Source organism: Ursus maritimus, unplaced genomic scaffold (assembly GCF_017311325.1).
Source record: "Ursus maritimus isolate PB19 unplaced genomic scaffold, ASM1731132v1 scaffold_17, whole genome shotgun sequence".
Classification (NCBI taxonomy): Eukaryota; Metazoa; Chordata; class Mammalia; order Carnivora; family Ursidae; genus Ursus; species Ursus maritimus.
In genome coordinates this window covers 16,554,796-16,569,126 of record NW_024424119.1, presented here as the reverse complement: position 1 = coordinate 16,569,126, position 14,331 = coordinate 16,554,796, and the positions used below count along the sequence as shown (strand labels likewise).

Here is a 14,331-nt window from a genome sequence, read left to right as displayed (position 1 = left end):
ATGTCCAATAATTTATCTTGGCAGTTAGTTTCAACTCTAATGCATACCAATACTCTAATAATTCCTACAATTGTGTGTACATATTTTTAAGTTTCTTTTAACCTAATAGTAAATAGATATCCAACTGCCATTTCAAAATGAAATAGCCTTAGGCCCACACGTTAAATATAGTTTAAAGCTAATAATTTGAATTTTAGTTACAGAGCTATTTGACTGGATTTGGTGAAATATTTCCTTATCCTTCTATTTCTCTGTGTTATGGAAGTTCCAGTTTTCCACCATCTCTGCTAGACAGTCTTCAAATCTTTACCATTTTTGCCTTTTAATTCCCTTATTAATTCAAAATAAATTTAACTCATTTCACTTTATTAATTCAGTATTATTTCAATTTGTATTTACTATGTAAGAAATTCAATAGCTATGTGACACGCTAAAGAAACTAAGACTTGAAGAGAATTCTAGTCACTAAGAATACACAGGCTTGCGGTTCTCCTTGCAATCTTTGTATAAATGCAACATAGAATGGCAAAATAAATAGAAGAAAATATGTTTTCAACATTGTTCATTATTTAATTGTGGAAATACTATAGAAATCACCTATCAGTATTCTGAACTGCCATCTTACAAGTATCTCCTACATTTAAATTGTTTTCACCTTTTCCCCAATTTACTATTGTTTCAGATTGTATACCTTTATATTCCAACTTATTTACCTTTGTATAGATTGTATATATATATATATAGATGTATTTAGACTAGCACTGTCTGTATCATTAGACAGTGACTCATATATAATGTTATGTTCTGAGCTGACTCCCTGCCTATTCATATCAGCAAATGCTAAATAACAGCAAGCAACTCAATCAGGAAAATCAGCAGGAATTGTAAACACAATACACTAAAAACTGCATATGCTGTAGTTCCCTGGGAAATGGACTTATCTTAACGGTTGTCTAAACTTAAAAGGGGTAAAAATATTTTATCTACATGTTACAGGAAGGTATTTAGAGGTAGTTGTGTATGTGTATGTTTATATTTGTATGTGTATATATGTATGTACGTATGGTTTTGTAATAATGAACACTATTTTTTTTTAATTTACACAAGGAAAAAATTAACTAACTGGTGATGACCCCCCCCCCCCACTAAGGACTAGCTTATTTTAAAAGTTAATTAATTGTACATCTCACAAAAGGTAACATGCAAAGCATGGATTGGACACTTCTCATTGATTATTATTTCTGTTCTCCTTTAAGTACACTATGTCACTTACCATATACTTCCAAATTCATATTGGTCTAATGAAAAATTTTATAGACATACTCTTCAAGGAAATCATCCAGTGTTAATTCACACCTGAGAACTACTTAATTGGTCTTTACCCATAAGAGAAATAAGCAGACCATCTGTTCTCTCAAGGTAGTATCTCTCAAAAACCTAAATATTCAAAACTTTTAGTGCAGTTTGCAAGAAATACTATTCATATGATCAATATATTTCAAAATTTTTATGGTGTGACACTCAGCTTCCATTGGCTTTACCCGATTTTGTTTTAGTAACCACAGTTTCTGCTCATGGCCTATCATTCAGAAATTAGGATGCACCCCCAGTTGTGGCAACATGTGGGAAGCACAGAGTCATGACCAACCACCAGATGGGATATGTGGATATTGGCAAGAATTCTTTATTTTCCTGGTGACCAGCTGACAAACTCCATCTTGCTTCATATACTACTGACCCAGAGCAGAAACTATAAGACAGTCCTGAAAACTAAGGCCGCAGACTGCCCATCAGGAAATTTTAAACTCTAAGGAGTTCAAAGGTTTTTCATTAAGTTTTAATTATTTTTTTTCCTTAAGTAGCCTTATTGTTGTTGCTGAGGCTATTTTTACTGTTATTTGGCAACAAGGTTGAGGGGAAACAGAATTGGGGGGTTTGGAAGACCAAGATTTTCATTCCCAAAGAGTTGATTGTTAATCTGATGGCAAGTTGCTACTATGATGTTGGCCATAATTTTTCTTTGTGAGATTTTGTTCACTCACATGTAAAGCTATGACTGAAAATATTACTTGCACAAATATTAAGGACTTGACGTAACAAACATAAGAAGTGTTTATCACAATGCAAAGCACATAGTGGGTTCTTAATGAATGGGAGATACTCATGATCTTATTAGTGACTTTTAGACTCTTGTTCCATATCAAATAACTAGAAAGGGGGTTGGTAAACTTTTTCTTAAGGGCAAGACAGTAAATATGTTAGGCTTTGTAGGTCAAGAAAGAACAATCAAGGATGTTATGCAGATACGTATATAATCATTTAAAATGCAACCGCTTAAAAAATATAAAAACCATTTTTAGTTCAATGCCTATTAAAAACAAAACAAAACCAGACAGAGGGTGAGGCAGATCAGAGCCGCCAGCTATCATGGCCCACCCCTGAACTATATGACTACAACTGAGAAAAGAAGTAAAACAACTCAGCTCATTTCCCGTTCTTTTGGTTAAAAAAAAAAAAATGCTTAGTCTCAGCTAAAATGAGGAATGATCCAGGAATTGCATCTATCAGTACTGCTATTATTCCTTAGAATAAAATTCCATTTTACAAAACTAACCTCAATTGTCAAATACTTCCATCATCCAAAAAATTCGAAGACATAAAGTACACAAACCTCCATGGAAAAAACTCATGACAGGGAAATAAGTGAAAAAAATTTTATGGAGTAAAACACCCCAAAAAAGTTTTCTTTGCCATTCAAGACCTAAATATGGCCTCATAAGTGGCAGAAACACTGCGATTGAAATAGTCATTTCTAAGTACACTACAGCTAATACTGACTTGGCTATTCATTTATTATGCACTTACTGTGTTCCACATCCTGTTTTAGGCCCAGAGGATATACCAATAAACCAACCAACCAATTACCATCATTTTAAAGCATGCATTTTGATGAAGGAATACAGGCAATAAATAAACAATATGGTTTTTTAGAGGGTGATGAGTGCTATGAAGTGCTATGTGTTCAGTGTTCTGAAAATTAACAGAGCAAGCAAGCAAGAAACTGTAGTGTGTGTGTGTGTGTGTGTGTGTGTGTGTGTGTGGCATGGGACAGGGAAGTTGCAATTTTATATAGGGTAGTTAGGGAACATCTCACTGCTAAGAAAAGAAGCTGAAGGAGGTAAAAAAAAAAAAAAAATTAGCTCTCTGCTACCTGGGGGAAGAGTGTTCTTGGCGGACATAAATAAAATGTCTCTAAGACTGGAAGATGCCTGGCCTCAAAGAGAAACTGCACGGTGGCCCCATGACTAAGGCAGACTAAGGGAGATGGGGGAAGGGGAAGAATGGTCATAAAAGGTTCTGCCTTGGAAGCCACTATAAAATGAAAATGCTTTTATCTTCTGAAAGAACTGGGAAGCCATTAGAGGGGTTATAACGGAAGAGTGACATGATCTAATTTCCATTTTGACAAAATTCCTCAATAATTATTTGTTTCTGGGATTCTTTTTGTTACCTGACAATGAGTATAAGTAAATTACATATCATAGTGAGAGATTTTCTTCAGCCTGATAAGTATCATTTATTTTAATTTATTTAGCTTTATAGAATCGTTTTTCCTTCAGAATAAGTAGTTTTCAATAACCAAATTATCCATTTATCCATTTATTGTGAAAACCAATAAAGATATATTCAATGTATGTTAGGTGTTAGATTCTGTTTGCGTCACCTACAATATAAGAATGGTTCAGATGTATTAAAAAGGACTATAATCTATTGAAAAACTGTAATACAACAGTAAGAAAACACAGGACAAAAAATATCAGTTATAATGAAGAGTAATCCAATTCATCACCAAGCCATAACACCTGCTGTATCTTATTATTATCACTAATTCTACTACTAACAATGCTAATCATGATGATGATAAAATAAATAGTCAACCAAAGAGCAAATGGGTGGCTTCTTGGGAAAATAATTGCTACTATTAACTCTATGTGTGATCCAAAGGACCTCATTTCCCATTTATATAAAATCAGAAGGTACGCAGTTCTTCTATCTGTACCTCCTGTCTTTAAACATTTTTAACTGTTCTTCATTCAATTTCATAAAAGTGTCTACTTTTCTAGAGGTTTGACTATCTTTACCCTGAAAATGATATGAATTCAAGATTTTTTTTTTTTGAGATTTCCAAGAATCATTTGCTACCAACTAGAAGCAATTAAAGTACCACAAAATTAGAATTGGTAATCAATAGCATAAAATCAGGTAGCCATGTGGCATGGATTTCCAGAGAGGCATATGAGAAAGGACACAGGATTCGACATAAAGAAGGACTTAATTTAAATGCTAGCTCTGTGACTTGCAGTTGCTATTGGCATGTCCATTGTGTATCAAGTTAAATGTATTTATTGTCTTGTTTATTTCCTTTCTATCTAGGACAAACTTTTATCTCAAGGAAATTAAGTGACCTGACCATAAAGGAAGTCAGAACTACTGGGACTTCAGTGCAATTGAAGCTAGATGAAGAAGTACTTGAAATATTGGGTGACTGTTCACAACTGCAGCTCAGGAGCAAACAGCATGTGCACTGGGTGATAAAAATCAAGAGTGGTATAAATGGTGAAGAACGTCTAAGGGTTCAGAGGATATAGAAACCACAACTAGAAGGACCGATCAGTAAAACTTTATAGAGGAGGTTGATCATGCACAAGAAATGATATTTGAAGGAGAGGTAAGACTTCAAGAAATGGTAAAAAAAAGGGAATTCCAAATGAGTGAAACAGCTAGTGATCCTAGTTGGTAAAACAAAGGGCATGAACACAACATGGGAAGATGCCTACATTTAGCTGCAGTAGAGAGCTCAGAAAGAGAAAAGGGTAATAAACTGTGTGGGGAAGATAGCTTGTAGCCAAATTGTAGAGATCTCAAATAGATTTTTGTGATTTCAAAATTTTGTTTCCAAGCCATGAAGTACTCACCTCACATTACAAGTTCTTGTTCTAATATTTATTACTTCTTTTAGGCAATTCTCCCACATTTGATTAGGTCATATTCCATACTGAATTTGCAGGACAACCAATATAATGGACAAAGAGATCAAATTGTAATGAATATGGCCATGAGAATTTGTAATAATGATATTAAAACTTTGTATAATAAAAGCTCATAGCCATTTTTTTTTTCCTGTTAAAGCTTTTCGAGTAAAGAACTTTTAGCTTAAAGTTAGAATTATGGGTTGCAGGTTATGGTTTGCTTTATAATATAATTTTTCTAACTAGCCATAAGAACTAAAAAATGTTGTTTAAGCTCTCATCTAAAGTTTATTTTGTAAACTTATAAATCGAATAGTTTGGGTTAAATATCTTATGAGGTCATGTCCAAATGGAATATTTTAAATTCTTTTTTTTTTAATTATTTATTTACTTATTTATTTGACAGAGCGAGAGAGAGCAAGAGAGAGGGAAAGACAGAGAGAACGAGCAAGGGGAGCAGCAAAGGGAGAGGGAGAGGGAGAGGGAGAAGCAGGTTCCCCATTGAACAGGTAGCCCAATGCCGGGCTTGATCCCAGGATTCCGGGACGTGACCCAAGCTGAAGGCAGATGCTTAATTGAGTGAACCCCCCAGGTGCCACTATTTTAAATTCTATAATTCTATTTTTTAAGGAAAAATTATCACGTGCAAATTAATACTAATACCATAGGTCGTGTCTAGAAACATCTTAAGAAGGTAAATCAATTTACTACAAAGTTTCTAATAAAACCAATCACCCTTGCCATTTAAACAGTTTTCAACTTGATGAGTCTCACTTCTCTTTTGCGGTTAATAATATATGTAATATTATGTTATATATTACATATATTCTCTATACCTCTTTGCTTTTGAACCACTGTCCTCAAACCTTTACTGGCTTTGCCATTTGCCTTTTTGGGCAGAAGCTGAACACTGGTGGATCATATTTTCCTTTGTGGTTGACTTAACTCATTTATTTAAATTGATTTTGGTATTTTTGAAGAAACAATTTATCTCACCAGTGCATCACATATCACAGAAACACAGTATGTTTGATCTGGAAAGCCAGTCTATTCCTCTCATTTTACACATGAGTAAATAGTCAGAAAAATTAAATGACTTTCTCAAGATTAAACAGTTATAATATTTCCTCACTGATTCTACCCCAGGAGAGTATACAGAGTCTTCTACATAGCCATTGCATTTTAATTCAATTTCTAAAATTTTACTCAAATCAGTCCTATTGGTTCATTGCAAGTTAACAATAAGAAAAAAAAAATATTTGGAAATTTTTTCTTTCTCTCAAACAATGGACTCTTGAAGTTCAAAGTCATATTGTATTAAATAAAATATTGGTCAGTTAGTAGAAAGTTTACAAAAGTAAAAAATTAAGCCTGAAATGATCCCTACTTATTTTTTTATCTTAGTATTTATTATACCAAGTCTGTGTCACAAGTTGAGCACAATTTGAGATCAGAAAACCTGAACAGATGTAACAAAATGGAAATATGTTTAAAAAAAATCACGAAATATCACTTCTATGACACTAATAATGTTCTATATTTGCCTTTCTTTATATAGTTTCTTTATACAGTCAAGACAATTTCCTGAAAATAAGTTCTTTGTTTTCTGAAAGCCCATCTGCTCTTGATGTTTACATATTATCTAATGAGTTGACTATTATAATTTTCATCATACATCCTGGATTCATTGCAAGATGCAAGTTCCGGCTTAGTTCTCTCTTCACATAAACCTGCTTGACCACCTCTAAACATAGTTAGCACCTATTAGAAGCCAACATCATTCTCTCCGCACACTCCCTAGACTCAGTGAGTAACAAAATAAAGTCTTTTAGCCAACTTCATATCGAAAAGGGAAAAGGTGAAATCAATGGAACAATAAAAACTGCAATCTCTTTTTGTCACATTTTATGACCTCATCACCAACAAACTCCACAAGGTCATCACTCCTTGTATTAGTCTGTTAACGGTCTGGGCACAATCACTGCTACCTTTTGAACTGGCTTTTTTTCTTTTCTTTCTTTTTTTTTTTCTTCTTACAATATTGCTTTTTGTTTGTTTGTTTTATTGGATGTTACTATAGGTTTTCCCCTTTTGTTTAAAATGAACTTCAAAGAAGAAACTTATCACAGAATGCAATAAATCCATTCAAGAAAGATACATGTGGTCCTCCAAAAATACCATTCCAGATAATTTCTGTTGCCCAGCCATATCAATTCTTTACAGTCAATTCAGATATCAAACCAAAAGCAGGCAAAATGAATGTACTCAATATACAGCTGATCTCAATTCCTCCTGTAACTTCTTGAAATGTAGAAGTACTTTTCTAAATATGAGAAATAGTCTAGTATATATGTGATGTTATTAGCATGGAGATAGACAAATTTTCTTTCAACAAATAACAAAATTTTAAATGTATAATGAAAAGATTCATCCAGTTTGGTTATAATTGATTTGATTATAACCTCTAGTTCCTTGTTGAAGTATCAGAGCCAAGAAAGATATATTTTTATCCAAAGTCAAAATAATAACCTATGATGGTTTTTAAAGTTTATTTAGATTTTATTTATTGTAGAACTGAGTTTAATAGTGACTTTAGAAACTTGTATTAATGAAATATTGGAAAGTTAGGTAGGAACTCTCAGCTATACAGATCCTATGAATTTTGCTCATAATTGTCCTCTTTAATTTAAGCATCAAGATGTTTTCTGTCTTCTCAGTATCCTCCAGGGAACTTTGCATTCCATTCCCCAAGTCTTTCTTCTACTCCTTATCAGAATACTGACTCTTTCCAGGTGGTTGTTAAGAACATGTACATTCTTCAGGCTTTACTCAGAAATTTTTTGCCTGCCTCTTCACATAACTGAATTCTGGATCTCATTCACAGTTTCTGTCTTCTAGGCAATTTTTAAATTCTTCCATCCTCTGTTTATCTCAGAGGCCAGACATCATCTGGATATTAACTTATCTCCTTATTGCCAAATTTAGGTCATTAATTTTGCACCAACAGGCCCACATGCCTCCTATTTTGAATTGTATGGCATCCACCTTCCTTTGTATTTCTGTTCGTAATTCTCACTATCAGTATCTTACCAATTCCCTTAGTTCTACAAGTAAACTGGCAAGCAGGAATAGTTATACTTTTCATTTTAAGCCTTCATTCTGAAAGTAAGACATGCTTTTGAACTCACACAATGCCCTAGTTACAAAGCTTCTCCTACTATTATATGAAAATAAGCTTCACCCTATCTCCTCTTCAGCTATCAGCTTTCAAGTCCAAAATGGACTTGAAATCAACTTTTCAAGTCTATTTGAACTTGACAAACTTGACTTGAACTGGACCTGAAAAGGACAAAACAGACTTTTCAAGTTCAAAATCTTAAAGTTCTAATCTTTGCACAGAGCTTCCGATTTTCCCTCGGTCTTACTTCCTTAATCCAGCACACCTGCTTCCTACTCCTTCAGAGTGATCTCGATCACTTCCTTTCCGCCAGTTTCAGAAGACAAAGAAGTGTGTTTTGTCCCTTTCTAAGCTGAACTCAGATGTGAAAGAGTGCTATCTTAATTACCCATGTGACCCTAGGCAAGATATTTTGGTTCTTAAATTTTCAGTCTTCTCATCTGTAAAATGGAGTTATTAAAGTTCCATCAAATTGTTTTATTAGTGGGTGGGGGGATGGGTGAAATAGGTGAAGGGGATTAAGACTGCACTTAATCTTGATGAGCAATGAGTAATATACGGAACTGACAAATCACTGTATTGTAAACATAACACTAATATAACTCTATATTCTAACAACACTGGAATTAAAATAAAAAATAATAAAAAAGAAAAAAATTAAAATAACACTCATGAATGCTTAGCAAATTTCCTGATATTTCAAGTATAATAAAATGCTGTGAATATTTGTAATTTACCTCTTTTTTGTTGTTTAGAGAAACAATCAGAAATGTTTGCAAAACTTCATGTACCAAGGTTGTGTAAAGTCAACAAAGGTAAATACCACAATGTCATTCACTATTAAGGGACAGGCTTTGTAAGGGAAGCCTGAAAGCCAAACAAGAGAAAGACAAGACACATGATTCATCATATTATCATCATCCCAGGAAGAGACTTGCAGTGGCCAATGGGATAATGTCTCCAAGAGGGGACAAAGAGTCCTTACACTTACCTATTTATAGGGTAAATAAAGAAACATACTTTGGCAGGGATAAACAGGGAGGATTTAGGAATCAAGCAATCTACATCTAAATTTTAGCTACAAGGAGAATTTTCTGAGGATTCTTAAGTTAGCTTTCCAAATCCTTATGAAAATTCAGATTCAAGCTTCTGAAGAAAAGGCACATGTTGGTCCTGTAGGAAACTGAATTTCATTCATTCATTCCTGCTGATGCAGAGGGAGCCCACTCTCCTATTTACTCTAATGCATGGTGACTTGATATTCTGAGGCCAGAAACCCTATAGTTTTCCTTATTGTTCTACAAATGTATGTTTGGTAAATATTGTTTCTAAGTGAAAAATTGCAATCAATCGGTAATAGTTTAAATAAGTTATATACATTTGGTGGAAAACTAAAGGGTCATTTAACAAATTTTCCTTTTTTTTTTTTTTAAAGATTTTATGTATTTGACAGAAAGAGAGACAGCCAGCGAGAGATGGAACACAGGCAGGGGGAGTGGGAGAGGAAGAAGCAGGCTCCCAGCAGAGGAGCCTGGTGTGGGGCTCGATCCCAGAACGCCGGGATCACGCCCTGAGCCAAAGGCAGACGCTTAACGACTGCACCACCCAGGCGCCCCTAACAAAGTGTTTTATTGAGAATTTAAATTTTGAAAAGGAAAACAATTCAAAGAAGTAACTCTAAAATTAGCTTATAAAATATGATAGATAGGACAATCTGATATACTTGAAGTCTTGTAGAAATCATAAGTTTGCTCCTTAAAAAGAAAAAAACAAAAATACAGATTTAACTTGATTGAAATATAATACACAGTGAGAATCATATAAACATATAAAATGCATGTATCAATTAAGGAAATAAAGAGTATTCTTAAAGAGAATCTAATTACCCATGACTAGTATCATTTCAAATTCAAGGAAGTTTTAAAAAGAGGTTTATGCTTGACAGCAAAACTAAAACTTGGGGGCAAAGAGCAAGTAGTCTATTAAACATCACTGTCAATCCTATAGAAATATAAGGCTTTGTGGAATTTTATTGATTTGCATGTACGTTTATTCTATTTCTGTTCTTAAAGCCAACACTACTGAAAAAGCCACGCACCAAAACCAGCATCAGCAGGAGTAGCAGCGGCAGCAACAATGAACGCAGAAAAGAAAAAGCCATAAACATTCATTTAGTTCACTAGAAGCCCCATGATCATCACTGCAATCTTCAAAGTTAGATCACTCCGTGGTAGCTTCAGATTTAATGTTAGAATCTTCTGCAACTAAATTGAAGAAATCAGCTGCTATCATCTTCTGAGCAGGGAAATTTATTCTGTGTAATTTAATGTAAAAGAGCCTTTCATACTTGTGACCGTTATGCTCTGCCACATTAGAGCAATAGCAAGACACACCGAAAAGCCAAGGGAAGTTTTTACAAGCTAGACTGCTTTATGGACACTACAAAGAAATAGAAGAAACTTGCAACTTAGGACACTGCATGCTGTTAATATTTCCAAAGCATTTTCCCCTAGTTTGTATAGATTTCTCCAACACTGGATTTGTAGACATCAGGCTCAAACTGATGTTTATGCTGATAAGGGACAACTCTAATGGCGGATGTAGAAGTATCTTAAAGAGGTCGGTTTGTACTTTTAGTCTGACCTTGGATGATTTTGACTCAAATAATCTACCATTTATAAAAGAAGTCTCAGAATATTTATGAGCTCTACATCAAAGCTAAAAGAATAGGAACCTGTATCCCTTTATGCCTGACCTGCTAGTCATCATGTTGAATGGGTCCAAAGATCTCCACAGATGTTGGGTCTCATTAGCATTAAGATAAAATCAACATCTATAACATGGCCTCTAAAACCTTGCAGGGTCTGGGCTCAGCCTACCACAAGGGTAACTTCTTGTGCTTTTCACCCTCTTGCCTTCTAATGGAGATTCACCCACAGTAGTTTTACCATAGTTCTTGGAATTTATCAGACTCTTTTTTGACTCAGGACCTTTCCTCTTCATCGTATCTATGCTTTACACCTGACTCAAGAAGTCTCTGCTGCCCTCCAGAATTAGATTAGGCTTCCTCATTCGTTAGTTATTATAACATCTTACACGTTTCCTTTGTAGCACTTTTCCGAATTTATTTATTAAATTATGCAATTAATGAATTGCTTAAAACCTTCTCTTTTCCAACCCACTGAAATGTAGATTTTGTAAGAATAGAGGCTGTACCTCTATAGTTCTTTATATTATCACCAGTGCCTATAAAATGGTTATGCAAAAAATGTACTCAATAGTACTGGTTGCATGAATCTGGGGATGTCACTCCCAGGTGTTTTGCATATGCTAGCTAAGGAATTTGGGCATTAACCTGGCAAGGCTGTAGGAGCCAATTTACATGACCACTGAGGGACTATCAGTCCAACAAATTTTATAAGAGATTTCTTTTTTTTTCTTTCTTTCTTTTTTTTGTCAGATGCTGAGGAAGGGGGGGAAATGCTGTCCTGACCGAGTAAACCCAAAAGACCTTCAGACTTCAGAATATCCACTTTTGCTTGGGGAAAAAAAGTAAATATTAGTCTATCTGGCATTGTCCTGCCATTTCCCCATGTACTCTCCCAGTTCAGGCACTTTTAGCAAATGGGTTCTCCCTAATCATCTCTGCATCTTAAATATGCTGAATGCTCACACTCCAGCAGGGCAATATAAACTAAAAGCCTATACTCTTCCTAGCAGTACTCACATTTAGGCATTATCAGTATCTTTTCTCTCTGGACTTGGAACAAAACTCAAAAGACATAAGCAACAAAACAAGTTAAAAAATGGTATCCTAGGCGTTGCCGTTACACTACAATGAGGCTAATGAAGAGATTATAAAAGGTTTTATGATATGCTATCTTCTATTGTGATTCAGTAGCACATTAATGACGTTAAGAATGACCCATTAATCTCAGACAAACGTTTAACTAATATACTTGCTGCACTAGGCAATATATACCTTTCAGTTAAAAAGGACATATATTTTATAATTTAAAGGACAAAATAGCTGAGTTCAAGGCCAACACTGCAAGGAGAACTCTAGAATTTTAAATTTCAAAAGTGCAATTTGGTTATTTCATGTACCATAAATCAATGTCCTGTGTAATCAAAAAAGGAAAACTGAAAGTCTGTCTAAATTAATAATAGTTGAGCAGCCCATGTATATTAATCTAATCTAACAGGTTTTATTACTCTGCAGAAATTTTCTCAAGGCTTAATATCTCTTATATAAAAAAGAAAGGATTGGGATTGATTAAAAAATATAATTGAGGAAAGTATTCATTTCAACTATAAATGAAAACTGGTAATGAATGAGCAATGAATGACCATGAGTTCTGTCATTGCTCAGTAATCATATTTAACATAGAAATATAGTTCAGATTAAAATATGCTGAGATAGAGCTGGAGAGGAATTAAAAAAAAAAAAAAAACCTAGGTATTTTAATTTCTAATTAGGTGCCTTGAAGCGGTGAGCAATTTCACTAAGACTAAATTGCCCTTGCTACTTAAAGCCTTATAGCTAGATGATATGGTCTAACAACCCTAACACTTTCACAATTAAAGTGCATAGGTTTTTGTACAGTTTAAAATATTTGAATAAAGCTTCAAAGTACAGTAAAATAACTGGTTATTATAAAAAGTTAATGTATCTATTAAGAAAAATATCAAAATATGGTTTTGTGTACATAAATGTAGATATATGTGTGGTGTGTATTTTAAATCTATTAAAGTAATACAATAAAAATTAAATTAGGTAAGAAAAATTAAGCAAAGAGAAAAATGTTCAAATAAAGGAACATAAATTTGTTTTATGGTTAAATGACATAATACGCACATCAATGATAAGAAGAGAATCTCAAATGGATTGAATTTCTATTAGCCAAGAAGAGAAAACAGATTCTATGATTCAAAATGTGTCAAAAATGACACCAGATATTTAGAAGAATTAGTAATATTCATGGTACTTAGTCCAGAAAAATTCCTCCTAAAGGCTATCAGAGGGCACTGTCAAACAATGAACAAGTGAAAATGGCACACTCAAATTAAATATTTATTAATTATTCTGTGCTAGGCAACCTACTGGGTGGTAGGTATTTAAAAAGTGAACAAAACAGGCATGTGCACATCCTAATCTCAGCTCGTCCACTTCAGACTCTCTGAGCGCCAACCCTAGTCCCCCATGTGGTCCCATTTCTGCTCCAACAAGATGAAAGAACAATTGTGAACCAGGAGAAGCTTGCCAAACTGCAAGTACAAGTGCTCAGTGATGGGAAAGGAACTGTGAGTGGAAAGAAGGGGTTCATAGAATGGTTATCGCAAATGATAAAAGCCTTCAGCTCACCTTCAAGAAGTGAGGGGTAAATAATATGTCTGGTATTGAAGACATGAATATATTCATGAACCAAGGAACAGTGATCAACTTTAACAATCCTACAGGTCAGGCATCCAGGGCAGCGGACACTTTCACCAATCCAGGCCACGCTGGGGCAAAGCAGCTGACAGAAATGCTACCCATGATCTCAAGCCAACCTGGTGCACGGAGTCAGACTAATTTAAGAAGACTGGCTGAAGCTCTGCCCAATCTGTGCATGGAAAGCACCACTTACTGGAATTTAAAGAAAAACTGGGGAAAAAATTAAAAATAAATAAAGTTTTTAAACTTTTAAAGAAAAAAAAGGCAGGGGGGAAGAACAGTCTACTCCCATAGAGGAGGAGGAGGAGGATAAAGTTTCAGATCTTGTGGAGAATTTTGATAAACCTTCCAAGAATGAAACAAACTGAATTGAGTCAATTTCTGAAGAATATAAAACTTGAAGAAGTTACTAAGAGTGGCTATTTTTTTTTTTAAGATTTTTTATTTATTTATTTGAGAGAGAGAGAGCACTAGAGACAGCAAGCACGATTGGGGGGCAGAGGGAAAGGGAGAAGCAGACTCTCCATTGAGCAGGGAGCCCGATGTGCAGTTCAATCCCAGGACCCTTGGATCACAGCCTGAGTCAAAGGCTGATGCTTAACCAACTGAGCCACCCAGGCACCCCTAAGAGTGGCTATTCTATATTATGCCTGCTTTTTAAAATTTTCTTCATGGATCTGACAAAA

At 34.6% G+C, this 14,331-nt stretch overlaps 1 pseudogene; it reads left to right on the top strand.

Annotated features, from left to right (window-relative positions):
* The window catches only part of LOC121103144, a 32,828-nt pseudogene extending 18,760 nt beyond the window's left edge, over window positions 1-14,068 (top strand).
* The last annotated feature ends 263 nt before the right edge of the window (window positions 14,069-14,331 follow it).